This window comes from Mirounga leonina, unplaced genomic scaffold (assembly GCF_011800145.1).
Source record: "Mirounga leonina isolate KUSES-001 unplaced genomic scaffold, KU_Mleo_1.0 Mir_165, whole genome shotgun sequence".
NCBI classification, from domain to species: Eukaryota; Metazoa; Chordata; class Mammalia; order Carnivora; family Phocidae; genus Mirounga; species Mirounga leonina.
Window position 1 is genome coordinate 40,737,764 of NW_023270415.1, and position 26,914 is coordinate 40,764,677.

General features: G+C 45.3%; 1 long non-coding RNA gene across 1 annotated transcript in view; it reads right to left on the bottom strand.

Moving 5' to 3' along the window:
- LOC118015016 overlaps window positions 1-26,711 on the bottom strand; it is a 49,330-nt gene extending 22,619 nt beyond the window's left edge. The window contains exon 1 of the long non-coding RNA XR_004680498.1: window positions 25,545-26,711. This is a non-coding gene — a long non-coding RNA (uncharacterized LOC118015016). The remainder of the gene's footprint in view (window positions 1-25,544) is intronic.
- Window positions 26,712-26,914: the final 203 nt, after the last annotated feature.

The following is a 26,914-nucleotide window of genomic DNA, read 5'->3' on the forward strand; positions in this document are numbered from 1 at the left end:
GTTCCAATACCTCATCTGTAAATACAAGTTCTACCAACTTGAACATGGCATTAAGATCAAATGAAAGGTAGAATGTGAAAGCAATTTTGAAACTATGATGTACTATACCAGACATAATTTTTATTATTAGAATATGTATTTGACAGAATGAAAAAGAAAGACTAAGAATACAGCTAATTCTTTTAAACCATTTATCAAGTAAAAAAACAAAAATAAAACTAGACATCTGTATCATGCTCCTGCCTCTGTCCAGTCAGTGATCTAAGTCATTCTTTTTTTTTTTTTTAAAGATTTTTATTTATTTATTTGACAGAGAGAGACAGCGAGAGAGGGAACACAAGCAGGGGGAGTGGGAGAGGGAGAAGCAGGCTTCCTGCCGAGCAGGGAGCCCAATGCAGGGCTCGATCCCAGGACCCTGGGATCATGACCTGAGCCGAAGGCAGACGCTTAACCGACTGAGCCACCCAGGCGCCCCTGATCTAAGTCATTCTTAACAGAATCACAAACTAATGTGACAAAAACAAAGTTAGACAGAGGAAATGAATGTTGGTTAGTGACTTCCTGTACTTTACCATGGGGTTCACTCACATATTCATTCTTTCAACAATATTTATTGTATCAAACACTTTCCTAGGGGCTGGAAATTCAAAAGTGAGCCAGGTAAGTGTCTCTGCCTTAGTGCAACTTTCATGCTAGTGGGCAAGAGATCACCAATCAACAAGTAAACAGATAAAGAATCCAAGATTGGGATAAGTGCTATGAAGTAAATAAGCAGGATTGTGGTCACCAGCTTCCAAGATGGCCCCCACTGATCCCTCCTCTTGATATTGACACATTGTGTAGTCCCCTCTCGCATTTGACAGAGTTGGTCTGACTGACCAATGGAACACAAAAGAAGTAATCATATGTCACTTTCAAGATTGGGGTATAATAGACAGTGTGGCTTCTGTTTGGTCACCTTCCCATGCTCTCACCGGGGGGAGAAGCCAACTGCCATATATTGAGGACACTCAGAAAGCCTACAGCAAGTCCCATGTAGCAAAGAGCCAGCAAGGAACTGAGGGCTGCCAAAAATAGTGTGAATAGTCTTAGAAGTGGGTCTTCCAGCCCTTCAGATGACTGCAGCCCCAGTCAACAAGTTGACTGCCACTTCATGAAAGATCCTGAGCCAGACTGTCACAGAACCTGACTGGATCGCCCAACAGAGGAACCAAGGGGCACCCGGAGATCTTGGAGGATAGGAGGTTTATTCAATGCTGGCGGGCTCAGAAGAGAGTGGTCTCCAAAGGTCTGAGCCCCGAGCACAAACAAAGGGGACAATTTATACACTTCTACTTCCGCATACTTGGCACTTTTGATGTGTGCGCGAAGCAGGGCAGGGAAAAGAACCCGGATTGGTGCGCATGGGAAGCAGAACAGGGAGAAGAACCTGGAAGAGCCCCGGGGCAAGGACTGGGACTCTCTCGCTGGCTCGGTCAGCCATCTTAAGACACAGATTTTCCCCATTATTCCCCCACTTTGATGCCCCTTTAAACACCTGTTTAGAGGGCATCATTTTCATCTTCTATGGGGCCATAGTGAGTAAGGAGTAACTGGAGTCTGATTTTAGCAATTTGAGTAGTGATAAACCTAGTAAGGACATTAAGAATATAAGGACCCAATGCCACTATGAGGAGAAGCAATAGGAGGGGGCCAACGAGGGGGGCGAACCAAGGGAACCATTGTGAGAGGGTATTCCACCAAGTTGTCCGCTGGAGTGTTTTCCACCAACGATGCACTCGTTCCTGTAATTGGGTCAGAGTTTCTTGGACCACCCCCAACTCATTAGCATAGAAACAACATTCCTCCTGTAAGAAGAGGCAGAGCCCCCCTGCGCAGTTGTAAGTCAAGCCCACGCCTGTTTTGGAGGACCACTGAGGCCAGTGAATTAAGTTGGCGCTGCAGGGCCAGGGCCAACTGAGTGAGGGTGGAAAAGTCCATCATGAGTTGCTGAGTTAACCCCTGGTACTGAACCTGAGACATCTTGACGCCAGTGGTGCCGAGGGCAACACCTGATGCAGCCAGCAGGCTCACAATAAGAGGGATGGCCGTGGGGGAGCGTCAAGGACGGATAGGAGGTCTCCATATGAGTGGGACATTGCTCCCAGGGAGGACTGAAAGATCGGGTAAGAAACTGAAAAGCGTGCATGATTGATTGTGTGGGGTGATGCAGATGTATACACCTTGATCACAAGCCAGAAAAGTGATGTTAGGCGCACAGACCCAACTGTGGCCCATGATGGGAGAGGAAGAATTGCCATACAGCAGTACTGGAGCCAGAAAAAGATAATCTGAGGTTCCCGGTGTTGAGATGGGAGGTGACACAGTAGATTGGTTGAGGATGACACCTAGGTATAGGACGGGACCGGGCTTTATACAGATCCAGCAGTCAGACGCTAGGGGTGGATTTGAGTGGTTAAGCGCTTGGTGGGAGGCGTTAACCATACCTAACAATTGTGCTATAGATGCTTGCAGTGTGTGGATAGGGGACCCAGGGATGCGCCAGGGTGAGTTATTTTCTGTCTGACTCTGGGGGTTGACTGTAAGGCTTGAAGTAAACATGGACTTAATCATAAATTTGGCCATGGAGTCAGTTCCCATAGAGTGATACTGGCCCAACAGGAGAATGATTCCTGTAGCCCATGATGTGGCATTGGGTTCTAAGACTGAGAGGGTGAGCAGTATACAGTGATTGTTAGAGCAAGAGGATGGGGTAGCGTTGTGTGACAGGGAAATCCGATGTCACTGCACTGTTTGAGGTGCCACCACCTGGTGGACCATCGCTCCATTCCCCGCCAAGTCGCCACCCATGACTCACATCCCCAGGCTTGCGAGCAGAACTGAGGGCAGGTGTTTGGCTGTTGAGGCGTAGGGCCCCCACAGATGTAGATATCTACCAGCCAGTAACCTGAGTGAGGGCCATGGCAGGAACACCATCTATGAGGTTCCCAGGAGATATCAAGAAGCTGGCATCCATCAGAATGGAGGTTAACCTTTGGTGTGTGCCTATCCCAGGTGGAAGAAGTCAGTGGGGGCACGGTGCAGGATTGAGGGGGACAAGCTGGAAAGTCCATTTACCAGTAATGGTGATATGACAGTTTGCCCCCCTTGCCGGGCCGGGCAAGCTAGAGGCAGTGCGGAGGAACAGCATACCAAGCAGCAGAAGACCAGGACTGACTGGGGCCAGGAAAACCATGGTGAAATGTGCTTAGGAGTAGACAGCAAAAGGCCAGTAAAAGTGAGGTCTATGACATTAGTTAGAGGGAGCCATCGTGGCTGACCTGACAGCAAATGAAACCTGTGGACAAGTAAGTGCAGTAATACACCCTAGGGACACCCAATAAGCAATGACAATAGTAAGCCTCTGGGGGAAAGTCCAGTCAGGAGAGGTAACAGTGTAGAGTCTGACTCCCAAGATGAGGGAAACCACGCCGATGAGAGCCAGGGACCAAGGTGAGCAGGTGTCCATCGGTCGGTGGGGTCTCGTCGAAGGTGAAGCTGGAGCGGGTTCGTGAAGTCTAGCTGGACTCTCCACTGGCACGGCTCCTCGTCCCAATGATGAGCTTTCTTCACTATGGAGTGGTGGACCCACGGGGTCCTTGAGACCTTGAGGGCAGTAGGGGGGTTAGAACAACAGTGTGGGGCCCTGTTACTGCGGTTTGAGGGGGTCTTTCTTCCAATCTTTGACCCAAACTGAGTCCCCTGTCTGGAAGGAGTGAGTGTTCCTGAGGCCCTAAGGAGATTGGGGCCCTCTCAATGGTGTACTTTTGTAATTTATGTAGGGTGGCCCCCAGGGCCTGAAGCTGCTCCTTTATCCCTTTATCTCCAACTTGATACAAGTTTCCCGGAAGGCTTCCCAAGCACGAGGGAAGCCGTCTATATATTAATTCTAATGGGGAGAAACTTGGATGTCCCGGGCATGCACCGAGCACGCAGGAGAGCTGGGGTAGCAGATCCGGCCATGGCAGGTTAGTCTCCTGACAAAACTTTGCTAAGGTTCCCTTGAGGGTGCGATTCATTCACTCTACTTTCCCTGAACTTTGGGGCCGGTAAGCGGTGTGGAGTCTCCAAGTGACGTTGAGAGATTTGGTCACGACCTGTACAATGTCTGCCACAAATGCGGGTCCATTGTCACTATGGATTGTTAATGGCAGGCCAAACTGGGGCACAATCTTCCACAAGAAGCCTTTAGCTACTTCCCAGCTTTGCTCCGTCCTGGTCGGGAAGGCTTCGACCCACCCAGAGTATGTGCATACTATCACTAGGAGATATCTGAACCCCCTGCTCGGCTGCACATCTGTGAAGTCTACCTCTAGATCTTCGAAGGGGGTTGCTCCAATCCTCGGGACACCTGGCGGGGATCCTGGTGCAGACCGAGCATTATTTTTAGCACATGTTATGCATTGTTCACTCGTTGCTCGGCACAGTGCTGGCAGCTGACTGATGTAGTGCTTCTTGAGAAGGGCTTCTAATGCAGTTTTTCCCACATGAGTGAGTTGGTGGTGTTCCTTGACTAGATGCCCTCCAGTTGCTGTTGGAATAAAGATGCACCTGTCTGGCATCATCCACCATCCCTTTTCAGTCAGGGTGGCCCCCTCAGCCATGGCCCATTCCTTTTCCTTTTCAATGTAACTAGGTGGAGAGAGTTCTTCTGGGGGTGTTAGGGCCATGGTAAGGGAAGGGGCTCTGTCCATGTCCTCACTGGCTGCGGTCTTCGCTGCCTCAACTGCCAACGATTTCCCCATGCTATGGGGTCGTCTCCTTTCTGGTGTCCCTTACAGTGCAGGATCGCTACTTCCTTTGGAAGCCAGACGACTTCAAGGAGTCTCAGTATCTCCTCCTTGTTCTTGATAGCTTTTCCTGCGGCGGTTAGGAGGCCCCTTTCCTTGTAGATGGCTCCGTGTATATGTACAGTAGCGAAGGCATACCAAGAGTCAGTATAGATGTTGACTCGCTTGCCTTCCCCGAGGGTGAGGACTCAGACTAAAGCATATAACTCAGCCCATTGTGCTGACCATCCAGCTGGTAATGCTTTAGCTTCTAGGACTTCAGTGGTTGTGGTTACTGCATAACCCGCTCTTTGGGCACCCTCTTGTAGGTTAGTAACTGCTGCCATCACTGAACAGTGTGAGCTCTGGATTCTTTAGGGCTTGATCCCGCAGGTCTGGACGGCTCACGTAGACTTCATCAGTCACGTTGGAGCAGTCATGGTCTGGTTCCCCCTCTTCCATGGGGAGAAAGGTTACTGGATTTAATGTCCTTACTGTTTTGAGGGTGACCCATGGGTTTTCGCAGAGGAGCCCTTGGTATTGTGCTCACCGAGAGTTGGGAAGAAAGTGGTGTCCCTGTGCGTTCATGAGGGACACAACTGCATGAGGGACCCTGATGTTAAGTCCTTGCCCCAGGGTAAGTTTGTCCGCCTCCTTGATGAGTAAGACCGTGGCTGCCAGCGCCCTGAGGCACGGTGGCCATCCCGCTGCCACAGGGTCCAGCTTCTTTGACAGGTAAGCAACTGGACGTTGCCAGGGTCCAACAGTCTGGGTGAGTACCCCGAGCACTATTTTTTCCTTTTCATGCACAAAGAGATTGAAGGGTTTCTCTACAACTGGTAGGCCCAGGGCTGGAAGCCTGCCCCAGGGCGGTCTTTATCTCTGTGAAAGCGGCTTCTGCTTCCTCAGTCCAGGCAGAGGGTTCTCAATCTGGTCCCCCTAAGAGATTATAAAGGGGTCTTGCTATTGCCGAGAACCCAGGGATCCAGATGCAGCAGAATCCTGCAGCCTCCAGGAATTCTCATAGGCCCCTTTTTGTCTGGGGCTGTGGCAGGGAGATGATGACCCTTTTCCTCTCCAGCCCTAGTTCTCTTTTCCCTTGGGTGAGGAGGAAACCAAGGTATGGGGCAAAGGCATTAATCTTCTGCTTTCGCTGGACAATGGAACAGTACCCCTTGGAGACAAGTCTGAATGTTACTTGTGTGCCCACTAGTATTAAAACATGTTTCTAGACATTGTGTCCTTGGATTTAAAAATTATTACTCAAGAAAGTCTTTTCCTCTGAAATTCTCAGCGTTGTGACTTACGATCGGAAACTATTCTGATGCCACCATAGACTGTATGCCGTTCACCATGAAACTGCAGACAGGCCCACTGAGACTCTGTAGGCTTCTGGGGACCTTAAGGGTGCCTGCCCGTGGAGTCACAGAATCAGTCCGCTTGAGCAAGCCAAGTCGGACTGCACATTCACTCACACATTCACACTCCAGAAGTTATTACATTACCTCCCTGGGAATCCCTACCTGTGAGACCTCTAAGAGGTCTCTGAGAGGTGATCAGACTCCCCTTCCACCCCAATGCGGGTGGGCCTGTCTGGGTCCTGAGTCCCAGGACTTACTGGTATCTGATGTCGGGACCAGGTCCTCACCTGCCAAGTGTCCTCGAGTTCAGCGGGAACAGCGGAGCAGGGCCAGCCCAAGGCGACCGGGATGGGAGACTGCCGAAAATTAGGCAGGGAGCGCCTTCTCCGTTAGGATCCCTCGTTCTGTCACCGCCCCACCATTGCCCCTAGACCGGTGGCAACAATGGGCCAGCGAGGTTGGGTTTCCCGGTCAGGGAACCAAATGTTACGGAACCTGGACTGGATCACCTGATGGAAGAACCAAGTGGCACTCAGAGATCTTGGAGGCTAGGAGGTTTATTTAATGCCGATGGGCTCAGAGGAGAGTGGTCTCCAAAGGTCTGAATCCCGAGCACAAACAAAGGGGGCAATTTATACACTTACACTTGCGCATACTTGGCACTTTTGGGTGCATGTGTGAGGCGGGACAGAGAAAAGAACCCGGATTGGTGCTTGAGGGAAGCAGAGCAGGGAGAACAACACAGAAGAGCCCCAGGGCAAGGACTGGGACTGTCTCGCTGGCTCGGTCGGCCATCTTAGGACACGGATTTTTTCCATCAAGACCACCAGCTCCCAGATTCTTGACACACAGACAATGTAAGACAAATAGGCTTATTGTTTTAAGCTGTTGAATATGGGGGTAATTTGTTACACAGCAATAAATGACAATACAAGGATGCTGAAATAAACTAAGCAGCAGTTTGCAAAGACCAACTTGAAAAGATTATATTTGCTCTGAGACCTAAAGAACAAGAATGAGCTCTGCAAAAACAAACAAGCAAGCAAACCAGCTAAGTTAAAGGACCAGCCAGCAGAAATGGGAAGGGGCTTGGAACATTTCAGAAGCAAACAAACTTTTCTCCCGGGTCTGAGTCTGTACACGGATTAGATAAGTCTCCATTCAGCCCCTCTATGTCCCCTATTGCTGGCAATTCCCATTTCCCATTGCCTTACCTACTGCATTTATGCTTTTTAGCGTTTCTTAGTAGAACTATCAGCATTTGGGGCAATTCTCCACAGTGTAGGACTACTCACAGATTGCAAAATGTTTTGCAACGCAGGCCCTTCCACTAAATTCTCACAGAATCTCCATTGATAACCTCATGTGACAACCCTAAATTTCCCCCTTCCTCACTTTTCAAAATAGCCTCCAGAAGGGGGTATTGTCCCCAGTTTAAAATTATACAGTCTAACCTAAAGAAATACAGAATGTAGTGACTAAGAATCCTGGGCACTAAAGGTTCTTAGATATGAAACTGAGCTCCATCACTTATCAGAAAACATCTCTCTCCACCTCATTGTTCATGTGTTAAATAAGCTGTCCCGCCGGCGGCGGCGGCGGCGGCACCAGCTTGTGGGAACACGGCCAAGATTAAGGCTTGAGACCTTCGCGGTAAGAAGGACGAGCTGCTTAAACAGCTGGAGGACCTGAAGGAGGACCTGTCCCAGCGCGCGGCTTCCAAGTTCTCCGAGATCCCAGCTGTTCGCAAACCCGTGGCCCCTGGTCTCACCATCATCAACCAGACACGAGAAATTCTGCAAGGGTTAAGCGGCACAAGCCCCTGGATCCGCGGCCCCAGAAGCCCCGTGCCAGGCGCCGCCGGCTGAACAAGCACGCAGAGCACCGGCAGACCAAGCAGCGGGCAGAGCGGTCGGAGCCCGAGCACTGGCGTCAATACAACGCAGACAAGCCGGCCAAAAAGAAAGAAAAGAGGGCGCCTGGGTGGCTCAGTTGGTTAGGCGACTGCCTTCGGCTCAGGTCATGATCCTGGAGTCCCGGGATCGAGTCCTGCATTGGGCTCCCTGCTCAGCAGGGGGTCTCTAACCCTCTTCCCTCTCGTGCTCTCTCATTCTCTCTCTCTCAAATAAATAAATAAAATCTTTAAAAAAAGAAAAAAGAAAAAAGAAAACTGTCCAAAGATGAAATGAAGTGACGTATGTAAAATAGCACGGGCCTGACACATGGGCGCTAGTATTAAATTATTTCTCGTCTTTGTCCAGCCAAAGCCCTCTCACTCTTTCCAATCAAACTGAAGCCTGATCTCTTCCAGGAAGCTCTGGGGGCTCCACTCACCCTCTTCTTTGAATTTATAATGATGTGTTACCCTTCTTTGGGAGTAGATGGCACATGACGGTGATTGCTCTCTGTGGAAACTGCACAGGTAGCCAGGACAATTTCTTTTTTTTTTTTTTAAAGATTTTATTTATTTTTTGACAGAGAGAGACACAGCGAGAGAGGGAACACAAGCAGGGGGAGGGGGAGAGGGAGAAGCAGGCTTCCTGCAGGGCAGGGAGCCCGATGCGGGCTCGAACCCGGGACCCTGGGATCACAACCCAAGCCGAAGGCAGACGCTTAACGACTGAGCCACCCAGGTGCCCCACCAGGACAATTTCTTAAGCTGCATGGTACTCTGCCTTTTCCTCTCCACTGCAGACCATGGTGATGGGAGGTCGGCTTACCTTTCTGCCCTTCTAGATCATCCTTTTGAGGTTTTTTCCCAAAAAACGTTTGTTGTAGATTTGGACAGTCTCTACAGTACCCACCCCTTCCTTGTTGCCACAAAATAGAACACGGGGGCCTTTACAAGCCAAATGTCAGCTACCTAGATATCCCCATAAAACCTTCTGGCACTGAAGAGGCAAAGATGGTGAAACAGGCTTAGCATCAATTTAAAAAAAATGCTCAAGCATGAATTAACATCACCGCAGGATCTCAGGCTCTCAAAAGAACTGTTTCCTGAGTCTCCCTTTGCTTGGACTGCCTGCTTTCAGTGAGGTCTCTCGACCTCTATTGTCTGGCCTCTTTCAGTCACACTCTGCTCTCCAGCCCATATCCATACCCATGTGAGATGCGGCTCCCTCATCCTCTTCCCTCACCCCCAAGTGAGGGGTAAGGCAGAGTTCTGAGGGTGACAGGGAAATTCCGGTACAACCAGCACAGCAAACAGCTGAATGCTTACTCTTACAGTTCCTGTTACTAACAGTCCACCAGCCCCAATCTCCTGAAATTTGTTTTCCTCACCCAAACATACTCATAATTACCATGGAGGGGGATAAAATTAAAAAAAAAAAAAACAGAAAGTTTATAGGGTAAGAAATGTTCTAAATTTCTTAGCACAACTACTGGGTATTACCCCAAAGATACAAATGTAGGGATCCGAAGGGGTACGTGCACCCCAATGTTTATAGCAGCAATGTCCACAATAGCCAAACTGTGGAAAGAGCCAAGATGTCCATCAACAGATGAATGGATAAAGAAGATGTGGTATATATATACAATGGAATATTATGCAGCCATCAAAAGGAATGAGATCTTGCCATTTGCAACGATGTGGATGGAACTGGAGAGTGTTATGCTGAGCAAAATAAGTCAATCAGAGAAAGACATGTATCACATGACCTCACTGATATGAGGAATTCTTTTTTTTTTTTTAAGATTTTATTTATTTATTTGACAGAGAGAGACACAGCGAGAGAGGGAACACAAGCAGGGGGAGTGGAAGAGGGAGAAGTAGGCTTCCCGCTGAGCAGGGAGCCCGATGCGGGGCTCGATCCCAGGACCCTGGGATCATGACCTGAGCTGAAGGCAGACGCTTAACAACTGAGCCACCCAGGCGCCCCTATATGAGGAATTCTTAATCGCAGGAAACAAACTGAGGGTTGCTGGAGTGGGGGGAGGGGTGGGAGGGATGGGGTGGCTGGGCGATAGACATTGGGGAAGGTATGTGCTATGGTGAGCGCTGTGAATTGTGCAAGACTGTTGAATCACAGATCTGTACCTCTGAAACAAATAATACATTATATGTTAAAAAAAAAAAAAAAGATAGCAGGAGGGGAAGGATGGAGGGGGGAAATTGGAGGGGGAGATGAACCATGCGAGATGATGGACTCTGAAAAACAAACTGAGAGTTCTAGAGGAGAGGGGGGTGGGAGGATGGATTAGCCTAGTGATGGGTATTAAAGAGGGCACGTTCTGCATGCAGCACTGGGTGTTATACGCAAATAATGAATCATGGAACACTACATCAAAAACTAATGATGTAACATAACATAATAACAAAAAAAAAAAGAGTAAAAAAAAAAAATTTCTTAGCACCGACCTTAGTCCTATCATTCAGACTCTCTCAAAAAGCATCAAAGCTGTGAATCAAAGATTTGCCTTCTTTTTCTTGCTGCTGTTGTTTCTCTACAGGATTGCCTCTTTCCACAACCACCTTCCTTACATTGGAGTGAACCCTTAATTTTTTTAAAGAGCCCTCCCCGCCTTAAAGAGAAGATACAAATCAGAGATGTGAACTATTGTCTTTGTGCATGCCTACCTTCCTCCAGCATGTGGTTGACATTCCCAAGCACCTCCAAGCGTTCCCAAATTCTCAGCCACTCTGACTCCTACAGCATAGCCTTCCTTTCCCTGCCGGTTTGGAAATCCTTTGGGGGATATGCTCATAGATTCTACTTCTTTGTCCCTAGGCCCCCAGTACCTAGTTCCAATCACACCAGAAGGCCTTAATGTCTTCATTGACGGACTGATTCTTGACACCACACCCACTTATCAATCAGTTTTTGCTTTCTTCATAATTGACCTCATCCACATGTACTCATGCAAAGGCACCATATGTTAGTTCTTATGTTGGACCAAATGAAGAAAAGAAATTTGGAAAGAGCTTCACACATCATCTGGGTAATTATCCTGTATTTGCAATAGAGCAGCTTAATGTCCCTGCATTAATAAAGAACTCAAATGCTGCTACAAGGGCTGAGCGTGATTATCTGAGCTTCTTACTTAACCCACTCAGTTAAAAAGAAAAAAATCTTGTGATCTGATGGGGCAGAATAGAACCTAGGTGTCCTTTAGCTCCAGCAAAGAACAAAGCTATTTACGGGGGCGGGACGCGGTCAGCTGGTGGATTCCAGACTCCACAGCCGCAAGAGCCCTACGAAGAGGGTGGTTTTGTGGTCCGCTTGGCTCCCTGCCCGGCTTCCTTGCTAACATTCAAACCTAAATCCACGTAAGCCTTTACTTTAAAACCTGGCGCTACTCCAGCCTTGGGCACCAAACTTGTCCATGTGCCCTAAATTGAGGATGGACAAGAAGCCTGGAGCTACTAGTCTGGGCAGCTGACAGGACTTTATTCTGGTTCCAGGTTCACTCTGGCATTGGCACCCTAGTTCCCAGGTAAGGAGGTTTCTGCTTTGTAAGTGGCAGTATCTTGCCCTACAAATAAGTCCCAGGCCCCAAGCCCCAAGCCCACTGGCAGAAGTAGAATTTCCACTTCCAAACTCCAAGGTTCTTGGGACCTGACAGCTGGCTCCTCCTATAGGATCCAGGGCATTACACAACTCTCCTGCGCTGGCAACTCCACATGAGTGACTCCACAGCAAATCATTGGCCTTCGTGGACTCCTGGGATTCACTTATCCTCTCCCTGCTTGGGTTTGATAAATCTTAAATTCAGTTTGAGCTTTTTAAGGATACTTTTCCCATCACCTTCTACCTCTGCAATCTTCCCCAACGTGGACCCGAAGTTCTCAATCCTTAAATCAGTGCTTCCCAACCATTTACACATCGTGGCACACATAAAACATAAGATTTGCTCCCTTTTTTTGAGATGCAATTGACAGAAAACATTAAATTAGTTTCAGGTGTACAACATAATGATTCAATATTTATATATATTGTGAAATGATCACCACAATAAGTCTAATTACCATCCATCACTACATAGAGTTACAATTTTTTTCTTGTGATGAGAAATTTTAAGATCTACTCTCTTAGCAACATTCAAATATACAATACAGTATTATTAGCTATAGTCACCATGCTGTACATACAAGATTTGTTCTTGTATTGTACAGATGTTCCCAGTCAAAGACGACTGGACCAGAGAAGGGCCTCCGGTCACCTCAGACCTTCTTTAGCTACCTTCTAGCTGAGGGCACCACTATTTAGTCACACTGGTGGTAACCCATTCATGGCCTGCTTGCATGGCCTCTAGCCTGGGTTCACTGTTTTAAGAGTTTGTTTTGGGGTCAGCCTGGATTTTTCAGGTCTTCCTGTCGTTAGCCCTGATTTTCTCTGCAAAGCAATAACGTTTCCATATTTTACACCAACTCAAAGATGTGAGGGACGCAAGTACAGGAAACTCGAATCTTCTTCAAAGGCAAGTTGCCCAGTCAGAAGGCCTTCCAATTCAAAAGAATGAGAACCTCAGAACTAAGACAAAAGACTTGAAAAACAGTCCTTCTCTCTTTTCCGACCTTCGACTACCCCATTTGCCACACACATTTAGTGTTATGCATTATATGCCTTAAATCATAGCTCCCAAACATTTGGCATTTATTTTATGCCAGGCGATGTGTTAAGCTCTTTCCAGGCATCATTGCATCGATTTCTCACACCACCTTCAAGGCAGAAATTGTTATTCCTGGTTCAAAGGTGAGCCTGAGGGTTAAGTGACCTCCTCAGGAGGGGATGACTAGAGTTTGAACTCAGATCTGTCTGACTCCAAAAGCCATGCTCGTGAGATAAATCACATAATGCCCTGGCACGGTAGTTGGTAGGTAATAGCACAGTAGGTATAAAATGTATTCCACGGACTATTTTTAAGAAATGTCATGTTCTTTATTTTCTTTTAACCAAATTAAATCTGGCTTCAAGTCCCTATTATAAAGCAGAAATTTAATCTCAGTCATTACGGAATGTCCTCTTTGTTGGGAGACAATTCTCCATGTGTCTTTGATGTTTCTGCACATCTGGTGAGCAGTGGTACTGACTGCCCTTTGTTCCAGATCATCTTCTCAAAGACATTTTCTGTAGCAAACAACGTTGGAATATAGAGATACCGTCTGCAGAGCAAAGGGCACACACGCTTCCTGCCCATTACGAAGATTAGCATTCCTAAACTCAAGGTTCCTCTTCCCATAATGCAAGCAAGTGCACGGGCAGTTATCATCTGGCTCCCATCCCAGCACCCTCTGAGCACCGCGGCTCAGAGAGGCAATACGAAAATAATGGGGCTCTGGCTGCTATGACTTCTGTGAATGTTGCTGCTCCGTCTCTGACCCAGAAGTATATTTCTGCCAGCATCCATGAAACAGTAAGAAGTTATCACCTTGCAAGTGGGTTACACTCTCTGACCTTTCACCATTCTGGACATCCTCCCCTCTCTAGAATCTCATGGAAACCTGAGGGGCACCCATGTGCCCAGAACACAAAGTCAGACCTCCAATCTCCCATCCATATGGGCACAGCTGCTGCTTTATGGCCCAGGCTCACTTTGTCAGATGGGGGCAGTGACTCCAAGAGTCCTGGGTGGAAACAGACACGGGATCCTTGGCTTGACTAGCAAACCCTGCGCCTAGGGTCCAGTCTTCCATGCTGCCATTCCCTTCGAGGCCCACTGTGAGAGAACAGAGTCCAAGTATCCACTACGCCAAGATCCTGCCCAGTTCTAGAGGATCTCTCCTCTCTCCTGCTCTTCCCTCTTACCTCTCTACTCTCTCTCTCTCTCCTGATCTCCAGGACACTTTAGTATAATCAGCTTAACAAGTTTAGGCTTTCACCAAAGACAAGAAGTGAAGTTCCCTCCCAGCCCAAACATCCCCTGAGTAAGTGATCCAAGGAGTGGTCACCTCCTCTTCAGGCACAGGAAAGTAGGACACGGGCCATATCTCAATAAACGATCCTGCCACAATAGCACCCGCTCAACATGGTAAAATTTGGCTCTGTTATCTTTCTCTACCAGTGGCATCTCTTTACTCCGTTTTTGTATCTTTGGCTTTAGGCACGGGTAGGAAATCTCTCTCTTGGTCTCCCTCCGTCAATTACATCAAACTAGTGAAAAGGAAACTATCTTAGCTTTCTTTCTTCTGGTCCATCAAATTAAGAACATTATGTGAAGTATCACCACACACACACACACACAAAAAGAAAACATAAAAGTAATCAAGATGACAACAATGATGACAACAAGAGCACCCTCTTTCTATCCCACCTATATTTCTTCTTCCTGTTTGGCTGGCCCCAACAAAGAGGTTTGGGGAAAATGAGCTGAAACAAAAAGCATATCCAATTCAGCTTTAAAAGGATTCTTGGCAGTCTCTGGGTTTTGCCTCATTTACAACCAATTAGGTCAATATTGATATCCTTTTAACCACTGATTTTACTGAAATATTTATGACATTAACATAACTGCACTGGCAAGACTTCCTACAGGTGCCAACTCTTCTGTTCTCCCAGTTTTAAATAAATCCTCAATTCTCTTAGTCCCCAGACAGCCCTGGGTATGTGGTAGCAATTGGTTTTAATGACACAGTCTACATCTACCTCTCTTGCAAGGCACGGACAATGCATACACCCTTGGGGTTATAAGCTTGTCTAGTTATGAAGAAATGTGGCCCTACTTATATTTTCAGAGATCCCACATAAATAATTCTTGCTGCAAAAGAAGCAGTTGAATCCTCCCTCTCATGTTTTATCCCCCCTTGCAATTTTAAGGTTGTAAACTCCCTCTTGCATGAGGACAGGGTCTTTGCCTGTCTTGTTCATGCTGTATCTCCTAAGCCTAGAATAGCGCTTTGCCTATAAAAAGTGTTTAATAAATATTTGTTGAAAAAAAAAAAGACCTAGAAGATTAAAATATCCTGAAATTCATATCCAAAAGTTAAAATGATGCTGTTTATAGGCTTCTGTGGAATCAGCCCTTAAATAAAATTGTTCCCCGTAAGTCTGGCACTTCAAGAGCGTCAAGAGAAAATATCTCCTCTCCTTACCAATAAAATAAAATTATTCACCACCTGAAACCCTGTAAATATTGGGGCCGGGGGCTTCCTTTTGAGCTTTTAGTTAGTGTTACTATGCAGTGTTTCTTAACCGGTGTGCTACTGGCATTCTGTATGGGATTGTTCCATGTATTGCAGGAAACTTCCATCATTTCTGTCTCCCACTAAGCGTCAGAGGAAAGGATGGTGCAGGATGAGTAGGTACCAGCTGGGCAAGGAAAGATGGGAAGAGTGCCCCAGGTAGAGGCAGTATGCGGAGGGGTCAAGAGTGACCGACTCTATTCATTCTCTTTTACAGCTTTGTTAAAGTCAAGTTTCAGATTCAGAGTCGAGTTCAAAGTCCAACTGCCTATGTCAGAACGCAGGGGCCACCATTTCCAATCCGCATGACTTTGGGCAAGTCACAAATCTGCCTCAGTCCTCACTTCTGTAAAATGGGGATAAGGATTTTATTCTGTGATAGATGTGCTATTAGGATGAACTAGGATAATCTATTTAAAGTGCCCAGCACAAAGTCTGGCACATAGGAAGTGCCCCATAAATATTATTTCTTATCAGTTGTTATTATTATCATCATTATTATTATTCAACAAACATTTGCGGGCCTGCCCACTATGTGCTAGGCACCACACCAATCACAGGATACCAAGAGAAGCAAGATGCAGTGCTGGCATTGGGAAGGCAGGAGACAGATGAGAGCAAGTGAGGGCAATGCACACAAAGGAAACACTCAATAAAAGATGGTCTGGGTTGCTGTCGTCGTTGTTAGAAGTAAAACAGTAGTAATAAACAAGTGCAATCGAGTGTCCCTGGTGCTATGATGGCATCATTCACTGTCTGCCTTCCCTCTTGCTTCCATCCTCCACCCATGACACCTTCCTTCTCCTCTAAGCCACTTCCAGTGCTGTCAGCATCAAAGGGCCTAACTGCAGCCCTACTTCCTCCGTAAAACTCTCTCCTGTGCCAGACCTCATTTTCCTCCCTCTCTCTGCTCTGATCTAGTACTTAATGAGAGTGTCTTGTCTTATTCACTGCTTTTCCACAACTGGGACTAGAAAAATAGATAGGCATTTAAGTGGTGTGTTCTACAGTCTTAAAATAAGGAAAATAACGGGTCCGTGAGCCCATTCCAAGTAATCAAAGAAGTATGTTTGTCATGAAAAACTCGTATGTCAAAATTGACCAACATATCATACGGCATCTTGGAGTCATTTTATCATAGTTCACTGTCCATGCTACTTGTTAAAAACAGATTTCTCCACCCCTACGCCCAGCCAGACCTAGTGAGTCAGAATGCCCATGAGTGAAACATGGGAATCTGTTTTTAACTTGCTCCCCAAGTGGCCATTCTTAAAGGTCAGTTTGGGAAATACTGGCTAGCCCCAGTGACTGCTGTTGTAAACCAAACATCCCCCAAACTAAGTTGTGTACGGTAACTTGACCCTTCCCATGGATTCCCTGGATCAGAGGCTGGGAGAAGGAAAAGGGAGCATGGCTTGTCTCTGCTCCTCTGTGCTTGCAAAGACCTCAAGGTGCAGCCACCTGCAGGCTCACCTGCCTGTCGCCCCGGGCACCTGGAAGTGGCCTCTCCAGCCTGGAAGTCTCAGGGTGGTGGAATTTCTTTACAGTGGGGCTGGCTTCTCACCGCGTGAGCATTCCAAAGGGGACTGGGTGGACACCACATGGCCTCTCCTGACCAAGCTTCAGAATCACGCCGCATTACTTCTGCTGCATTCCATGGGTCCAAGCCATCAGAGACCAACCTAAATTCAGAGCGGACCGACAGAACCCTGCCTCTCAGTGGGAGGACTATCAAAGACTCAAAGAATTTTAAACTGCCCCATGTCTTGTGTCAGTCTTCAATGTGCACCCACAAACTTTCCTTTTCTCTAGACGTTCTTCACATTGGTAAGGTTTTGACCAATACCAGAGCAAGGCTATGGGTTACTGGTTCCTTGGAACTCATCAATAGTCCCAGATGATGCTCAAATCTGCTTATGAGAATATTCTGCTTTGTAAAGTTGGTCCTTAATACCTTCGATTTGGAAGCAACCCTTGTTAATCCTGTCTTTAAATTCATTGCCACTAATCCATACTCTCTTTGGACCTCTTCAGAGAGGTTTAGAAACATTAACAATGTTTTAACTCATCCTTTTGGTTCATATAAAACTAAGGATTAAAATCCTTGTAGTACACAGGTTATAAATTATGCCCTCCCCCCCCCGATATTTCCTATATTCAGTCTTATATAAAATATTATGATCCAAAGTCTAGAAGAGATTAAAGGATGAATTTTCATCCTAATTTATCATGCACACAGACAATTCTTTTGGCTGCTGTCTGTGTTTATACATTTGACCATGTTTTATTCAGTATGTAACTGTCCACGCTTATGTCACACAATCCATTCAAAAGCCTAAACATTACAAATACACATATAATTTTATACTACTTGGGATTCCATAGAAATTAGATGTGTCGGGTTTTTGTGTATTTTAATATGACACTAAAATAGTTGAGTCCATAAGTTCAAAATTTAAAGCATATTAATCACTTTGTTACAGTAAAATGCACAGATGCGGAAGAATAGCAGCCTGTGTATTGCTCTCGCAAGTTCTATGAGAAACGTGTGTATTTTTCCCCCGAAGCCATCTTCAATTTCTTCCTTCCGTGTAAAACTGGTTTTGAGGAAACAAAAAATAAAAGACTCAAATCCACATTGGCATTTTTAAGGACTCACACTATCTACTCTATGATATTTTATCACGTAAGTAATCCTATTCAGAGACAAGGGTTTTTTGGACATGTGAAATTTTCAGTTCATCTCAACGGCTGTGGAACTATACCAGTGTAGTGTGGCTAATATAACCACACAGGCCCAATCACACAGTAATAAGCCTTCCCTATAACTCCTACAATTTGATAGTGCTGCCTGTTCCAAATTACCATGGAGTTTTAAAGAATACTGTCTATTTGTTTTTGAACACACAGTGTATTTTCTTCTAATTACATTCTGATCACATTTCACAGAGAAAAATACATCTGGCCTATCGATGGCATAAAATGGGTATTTCCTCAGGGGTGTGTAAAGTCTATATAAATCTCAGCTCCTGCCTGAGATTTGCAGAGATGCTAATACACAGGTCACTTGTGCGCTGATTTTTCTTTGTGACTGGGGAGCAATGCTTGCAAGCTCTCTGTGGTGTAATGAGATCATGGGCAGTTTGGCTTACATGCATAAAGATTTAACTCTTTTGCAAGGAGTCCCTCTGCCCCAGTACATTAGGTTCCTACATTGCTTTAATGTACCAGTCTCCCATCTACATTTATTTGGGAAAAAAATAAAAGCAGTATTTCCTTTAGTTTACTCAGCCTGAGAAAAAATTCACATATATGCATACAGTTGTGTGCTGCATAGATGGTATTAAATAAATACCTTATAGTGGCTTTCATTTTTAATGGCTCGATTTTTTTCCTTTGATCGCCTCCACCAATAAAAGCGTAGTCTGTAGAAAAGCACCCTTCTGGACAATCCATTGTCTCATTTTAACTCATTTTTATCAAGGAATTCCCCCTGCAGCAATCTCCACTGCCAGCTATTAGCTGTGCACATCTGCCCACAGTAATGACCACTCCTGTGTACATACACACCTGACTGCCATCTGATTTAGACCTCACCCACAGGACACTAATGCCAGGTCTCCAGGGCCAGCAAAATTCTAGACTACTGATGCATTACAGTTATCACTTCATTTGGTCTTTGGTAGTGAATTAAGAGGGCCTGAAGTTGAAAATAGGCCAAATGCTTATGCTAGGGGCCCTCATCTTACCTGTGTCCAGTCTCATGTATGCTCTGACAGAATGCGTGTCACATCACAATCCTCCAAACTTTATCGGAGTTGTGGCCAAAATAAAAGATGTTTCAATCCAGTCCCTTCTCTTTGATCTCTGATCGTTGTGAACATGTCCCACTTTAAAGGGATCATAAAATGCATCCACGTTCTTGTCTCCAAACCCTGAACATTTGGTCTTTTCTACTACGTTGTAAGGGACTAGAGGGCAGTAACTGTAGAGGACACCGTATCCTATACTAAGGTGGATGGGCCGTTCGAAGACGTTAGTAAGGACAGTCCTAAGATGAGACTTCAAGGATCTACTAAATGCATGCATTCTGGCGATACAGAGAATCGTCAGGAGACTACTACAATGATCCAGACAAGAAATCATGATGTCTTGACTAAAGCTGAGACTATTTCAATAGATATTTTGGAAATAGAAGTAACAGGACTAGGATGTAAACAATGAGACTTGCAGTGAGGCACTTCAATCTCAGCTCTGATATGTAAAGGTCATTGTTCCCATCCTTACAAGGAGAAAAAAATGGACAAACTGAAAATCAATTAGTGGGGCAAATTGCCTCCCTGAAATCTGGAGAGATAGGTACATCCCAAGAAATATAATAACTGAGATCTGTTTACCTGGAACAGAAGTTGCAGGAGCCATAAACTGGTAGGAACTGGTAATTTTGACAAATTGCTGGAGGCTCAGTGTAGACTAGGGTAAGAGTGAGAAATTCCTGCGGTCCACCGTCTTGAGACAAGGGGACTTTCCTGAGCTTTACCTCCAGGAACACCACCAGGTTGACAGTAAGGATCTGAGAAAGATCCCCTCCTGGCCAAGTGATCATTGTGAAACCCATCCAGAGCCATGACCATAACAAAGACCTATTCTCTAGGGAAAATGACTTTACCTGTGCACAATTTTGAAACCTTATCTTACCTGGGGGAAAGGAATTCCTCCCCACTCCAGCACTTTATAGCCTTCCTGTAGGGAAGTTGGGGGGGGGGGGGCATGGGTAGGAATCCCATAGACATCAAGGAGCTGGACTTCAAGGAAATAAATTGGGAAAACTGTAGCTCCAGTATGAAGTAAAAGGCAAGGAAGAAAGAGCTATACCACTGGAAGAGGGACAGAATCCCTTGTGAAGGTTACAGTTCAACACATAGGCTCTCTGTAAGCCTAGGACTGATACTTAATCAGAAGATCATAGAACATTTACACACACACACACACACACACATCCCATCACCCCACCAACAGACTCCAGTGTAATAACAGTGAATTATGGCTAAAGAAAGTGTAAGATGCAGACCCTCTCCAAGAAGTAGTACACAGGGAAGCCTCAAAGCCAAGAGAGAAAACAAAAACAAAGGAAAAGCTAAAGCCTCTGGCACCTATAACTAAAATAAACATTAAACACAGCCCACCTCCTAGTCAGATTAACATAAACCCTCCCACTAAAGACCTAGTTCCTTTAGTTCTTATTATGCAATACAACATGCCCAGCTTTCAACAAAAAACTGCAAGGTCTGACAAAAAGCAAGAAAAAACACAGTATGAGGAGAAAAAAAAACCATCATCAGAACCAGACTCAGATATGACACAAAAGTTGGAATTATCATACAGGGAGTTGAAAATAACTATGATTAATATATAAAGGATTCTAATGGGGAAAGTAGGTGGATAGGCAAAATCAGTTCAAGGCCAGAACACGTGGGTAATGTAAGAAAAGAGACAGAAACTCTAAGAAAGAGTTGAAAGGAAATGCTAGAAATCATAAATGCAATAATAAAAATGAAGAGTGCCTCCTTCCAATGTCTCCTTCCTGGGTGTCATGCCTGAAGGCAATCCCCACTGTGTCTGTCTTGGACTTGCAGACAAACCCAACAATTTCAGGCTAGTCTACGGCAGTCCTGCATTGCTGGTTAAGTTTTGCTGTCACCTCCCCTGCTGTCAGCTGTCATTTCTCACTTCCATTAGGATGACTTTAACTTGAAACCTCCTCTGCCCTCGTCCAATTTGCTGCTTCTCAACTGGGCTGGGGGAGAAAGACAACTGAAAATATTGAGACTAGAGCACTAAAGAGACACCAAGAATAGAAAGTACTCAGGGCCTGGCTTTCATGCAGGGACATGAGTCTTCTGCTTCATATCTTCATAGTCCTTTTCCATTTACTTTTTCAGATCAAAGTTGTATTCCAGACTGACCTCTACATACAAGTGATATGCCACCATATATATCTTTAGTTTTCTTCTTGTTAAGATTTTATCTATTTATTTGAGAGAGAGAGCATGCACGCACATGAGCAGGGGAAGGGGCAGAGGGAGAGGGAGAAGCAGACTCCCCAAGGAACAGGGAGCCTGACCCCAGGACCTCAGGATCATGACCCAAGCCAAAGGCAGACACCTGAGCCACTCAAGCATCCCTATCTTTAGTTTCTTAAAGCAAAATAAATATCAGCCTTCCATAAGGCACTAGCATCATAAGCAATCTATAGAAAAATAAAGATCCCATTGTCCCCCAAGAATAGCATAGAGGGAAACTGACTAAATATAATGTATTTTTCATCCTGTCTAAGCAAAGTGTATTCCTAAAATTAGTATAAATTGTCACAACTTATATACTTATGTTCTCCTTTAAGCTTTTATGTTGGGGCTGCTCCTAATTCTTTCATCTCTTTTCACACTGTACAATATGAACCATCTACAGAATTGATGACCACCTTCCAGGCAACCCTGACTTGGTGAAACCCAGAGAAGAGTTAAGGAAGCAAATGCCCATTCAGCTGATTCCCCAGGAGTGCCCCAGCTACAAGACAGAGAGAAGCGTCTGGTAACTGTTCCATCCGTACCGGCTATCCTCATTTCCATTATAAGCTACAAATGACAAAATCAATGGGTAGAGATGAAACTGGAATATAAAGAGGCCTAATACTGCTACAAATTGCAGCTCTATCTGGGAGGCCTGTGCAGAAACTCCTTGGAGAGCTTCCCTGAGAACAGCTCTGCTGTTCAGCCAAAGTAGTGAGCTTCTCCTTAAGGACCCTGACTCCCAAGTGGACAAATAGGCTCTTGGTACCTGCCGAACTATCCGGGGAGGGAATAACAGGCCCACAGGCTTCTGCAGGCCCACTCCCAGAGAGACCCCAAACACAGAAGAAGAAAGGAAAGCACAGCTGCTCTGCTTGGTAATGGCCAAGCAGGTGCTCTTCCCTAAGCCTCCAACCAGCAGGCTGGGGGGCCCCCACAGAGGCAACAGGTGTATAAAACACAGTGGTGGGGAGGACTGCCTCAGCCCCGGCTCACTTTATTCCCTGAGTACTTAAATTCTCTTTTGCCGTCAAGGGGAGGGAATCACCCCTAGGTAGATTGCCTTCTACCTCCCTTGCTGCTCTCAGAAGAAATCCTTTTGAAATATCCAATTTTTTCTTCTACTATATTCATTTTTAATTCTTCAATAATTCACTCATCCACTTATTCCAAATATTTAATAAACTCATGATATATGCCAATTATTATTCCAGGTGTTGAGTCCCTATACATCCTAGACAGAGAACAGGAAAGCAAATAAACATGTAGTTTAAAAAAAAAAAAAAGTATATGAAGGAAAATAAATGGGGTTAGGGGAGAGCGAGCAATGAACACTGAAAAGGCCTCTCTGAGGAGATAAAGTTTGAGCAGAGATGTGAAGACTAAGAAGCAGAAGCCAAGGGAATTCTGGGGAAAGAGTCTTCCAGAAGGGAACAGCGAGTGAACAGGGAGTGCCCAAGGTGGGAGGCCACTTGCAGTGCTCTGGGAGCAGAAGGAAGGAGGCCAGTGGCCAGAGAGCCGCAAGCAGGGGAAAGAGATGATGGAAATGAAGACAAAGCGACAGCTGGGGCAGGACCATGAGGGATCTCACAGGCCACGGTCAGACACTGGGTTGTGTTCTCAACGTGACAGAAGGTCACTGGAGGTGAGCACAGAGGAGTGACGTGATCACTCTGGCTGCCTATGGAGAGTATACTGGAAGGGCAAGAAAGAAAGCAAGACTAAAGGAGATTCTTGCAGTGATCCAGGCAAGAGGTGATAGAGGCCAGGATTCATCTGGTAGAGAAGAGAAGTGGTTAGACTGAGGACAGGTTGTGAAGGTAATACTAACAGGATCCACGGAGGGATGGGATGTGGGATATGGGAATAAGAGAGAAGTCAAGGAAAATCCAGGGTGATAAGCCTGAACACATGGATATATGGAGGTCCTCCCAACAGAAATGGGGGAGACAGAATGCATGGATGAACAGTGATCCTCCCAAAACAAGTGAGGAAAAGAGAATGCAAGGGTAAACAGTGGTCCCCCCAACAGAGGTGGGGAAGACTCAAGGAAGCACAGATGTGAGGGAAGTGAATAAAAATCACGCAGGCCTTTTGATTAAGCTTCATCAATCCCCAAGGGCATTGTGGCTATAGAATTCTGAAGGAATACTTTCAAGTACATCCATAATATAATGCATTCCTAATATACTATTACTACCACTGGGAACTAACAACTGAGTGAAGAACAGAGAAGCATGTGTTCTAGCCTCGGTGTACTTGTACAAAGACACAACGAAGACCACAAAGATGCTGTGTAGGAAGAGCCATGCTGCATATCTGCTCTCCTGTGTTTTAACATCACTGGGCTCCCGAGCCACTCAGAATGGGGATGCAGTGCAGTTCAACAAAGATTTATTAAGCACCTGTTACATTCTGTGCCTGAAACATTACGCTTTATCCCCATTATTTCACTTAATCCTAGCAAGAGCCTTATCCAGGAGGTACTGTCAGTTCCATGTTGATAATATGAGAAAACCAGGACTCAGAAAGTTCAATTTTCCCAAGGCCAGAAGGCTCCTTGTGCCAAGATCCCCCCTCTAGTCCTCTCTGTGGCAACCCTGAACACCCCACTGTGGGCTTTCCTATTCTGGTCCCATACTCAGAGTCCTTGAGGAGGGGAGGTGGTCCTGATTATTCCTGGTGAGTCAGAGATCTGAGAAATGCTTATGCTCGAAGGAATCAGAAGAGTCCTCCTAAGCCTGCTTCCCCACCTCTTATCATGGAGAGACAACAGAGCAAAGTGCTGAGAGGCAAAGACCTTGAAGCCAGCCTGCTGGGTTTGGATCCCTGCCCAGATAATTATTAGCTATGCGACCTGGGGGAGGTTATTTAACCTCTCTGTGCTTTGCTTTACCTACTTGTAATAAGGGAGTAATATTAGCACCAAACCAATATGGTTATTGTGAGCATTAAATGAGCTAATATACAGAAAGTACTTAGAACGACATCTGGAGCATAAAAGGTACAGTATACATGCAGCTAGATTAATCTGAGAGTTCTTTTGAATACCCCTAGAAACAATCAATTGTACTGCCAGTCCCCTTGAGATCCTGTGGTCTAATGAAAGTAGTCACTTCTCCGGAAGAGTTATTTATCTCTTAAATAAGAGATATCACTGTAATTTATGTTGTTAATGCTTCTTTTTAACCTTAACACTTCTTTTTAACCTTAATGCTTTCATTCTACCATTTTAAGTCTACCCATTCATTCCGCAAGATCTTATTATTAAGCTGGTGCAAAGTACCAGATTAGAGGTTTGGAAGACTTTTAAAAATGAATCAGAAAAATACCTGCTCAGAAGTAGCTCACTATATTAAATCAGTTCAGTCAATCATCATGATCCATTAGTCCAAACAACCAGCCATCTCTGTAAAACCTGGTTTTTTGTTTGTTTGTTTTTTGGAGGTTTGGGGTTTTTTTTTTGTTCTGGGTTTTTTGGGGGGGTAGTTTGTTTCTCTCTTCTTCTCTCAATCAGAACAAAGACATGGTTCAAGAGATGAGAGTTCAGAGATGATTTGGGTGTCAAGGCAGCATCTCCATATTCTCAAAGAAAGCTCAAGGAGCATCCAGGATGTCTAACTCAGATTCCATGAGGAAATGTAAGCCAGAGGTTAAGTGGTTTAGCCAAAGTCACTGGGCTAATTACCTTCATAGATGAAAATAAAATTGATGGTTCCAACTCCAAACACACTAGTGAGCTTTCCACTAGAGCAGACGGACTCCACCTTCTGCTGTCCACTAGGTCACTGTTCCACATGACAGGCAACCTATCATGCAATCTTTTTGATCATGCAACCCCGTCAGTAAAAAATAACTGGGCAGGCAACACACTATATGCGAACGATAACTATTCTGCCATACTAATACACTAATTATATTATAAAACCTTTGCAAAACTAGAAGATTAAAAGCTGAGTTTTCTTTCTTCACTTGAATGGATCCTCTTGTGCACGCCTGGGGCTGACGGACCTCCCACCCCTAGAGACCACAGTGCTGAGTGCTGTCCTGGGCAACCAGTGGGGACAGTATGGAACTGGGAATCACCTGAATCACCGCTAAACAACTTTTGTGACTGAGTTTGTATTCTATTGCCACTGCCACAGATTACCCCAGATTCAGCAGCTGAAAACAACCAATGTATTACCTCATGATTTCCATGAGCCGGGAGTCCAGGCACAGCAGGGCTCAGCAGGTTCTTTGCGAAGTGTTGCACGTGGCAGGATGAAGGTGTTGGCAGGGCTGCATTCCTCTCTGGAGGCGCAAGGGGAGAACACATTTCCAGGCTCATTCCGGTTGTTGGCAGAGCTCAGGTCCCTGTTTCCTTGCCTCAGCGTCTCAAGGCTGCCCATATTCCCTGGCCGTGACCTCCCTCGTCTCCAAAGCCAGTGATGCTGGGTCAAGTCTTGCCCACACTTCGAATCTCTCCGACTTCCCTTCTCCTCATCTCTGGTCAAATCACTTGTCTCGTGCTCAACTTCTTCAACAGCAAAATGGGAAGAATAACGTCTACCTCAGATGACTGGCTTGAAGGGTAAGTGGAGTAATAGATACGAAATTGCTTTGAATATTGTAAAGCAATAGAGGTGGGGAGAGGTGAGGGATGGGGGAAGTTAAGAGGGGACAGGAAGTACACAGAAGATTTTCTTCACATTTAAAATGATCCGTGTGTCTATGACACTAGGAAAATAGGGGGAGTGTCTACAGAGCACTAAAATTAAAGGAGAAATTATTTGTAAAAGCATTTCGTAAATGCTACAATGCTATATAAATGTTGGGAATTTTCGTAAAATATCATATACCAAATGAAACACAAATTAACCTTAAAGCTTATTGAGATATAGTCTATATTCTCCAAATGATCATAATTTAAAATATTTATAAGGAAAAAATGAACATAAGCCAGTACAATATCACAGAGCCTGTAGATATGCAAATACCATTTGTGGTAACAAGTATGTCCTGGGCTCTACAGATACTGTCATGGGGCCAGTTACTTAACTTTATTCCTCATCTGTAAAATGGGAGTAGTAAGAATAATAATAGCATCTACCTCAGATGTATGGTGCTGGGTTGCTATAGGAATTAAAGAATGCATGTAGAATACTCAGCATGATGCCAGGCTATAAATTTTAGCTACCATTTTATCATTGTTTTCAAAAGAATGAGACTATAAACAATGGGTCATAAAACCAAAAATACGGAACCAATAATCTATTGCTTATTCACAGTCCTTACTGAGACAACAAAAAGAAGACTCACATATCCCTCAAAAAAATACACAAAAGAATAAAAATATCTTTCAGGTTCCAGTATTTAATAGATATTTTACCCATTATATACACTCACCTGATTTTTTTTTTCTTTTCCTTGTTTATATCTTGCAGGACTTGGAGCAATAATTTGGTTAAAAGCAAAGGGTTATGTGAATTTGCAATTTCAGCAACTAACAGTTCTGGAAGATGCTTCCAGCAGATGCACCTACAGCCGCAGAAGATTTAGTCAGGGCATGGTTGC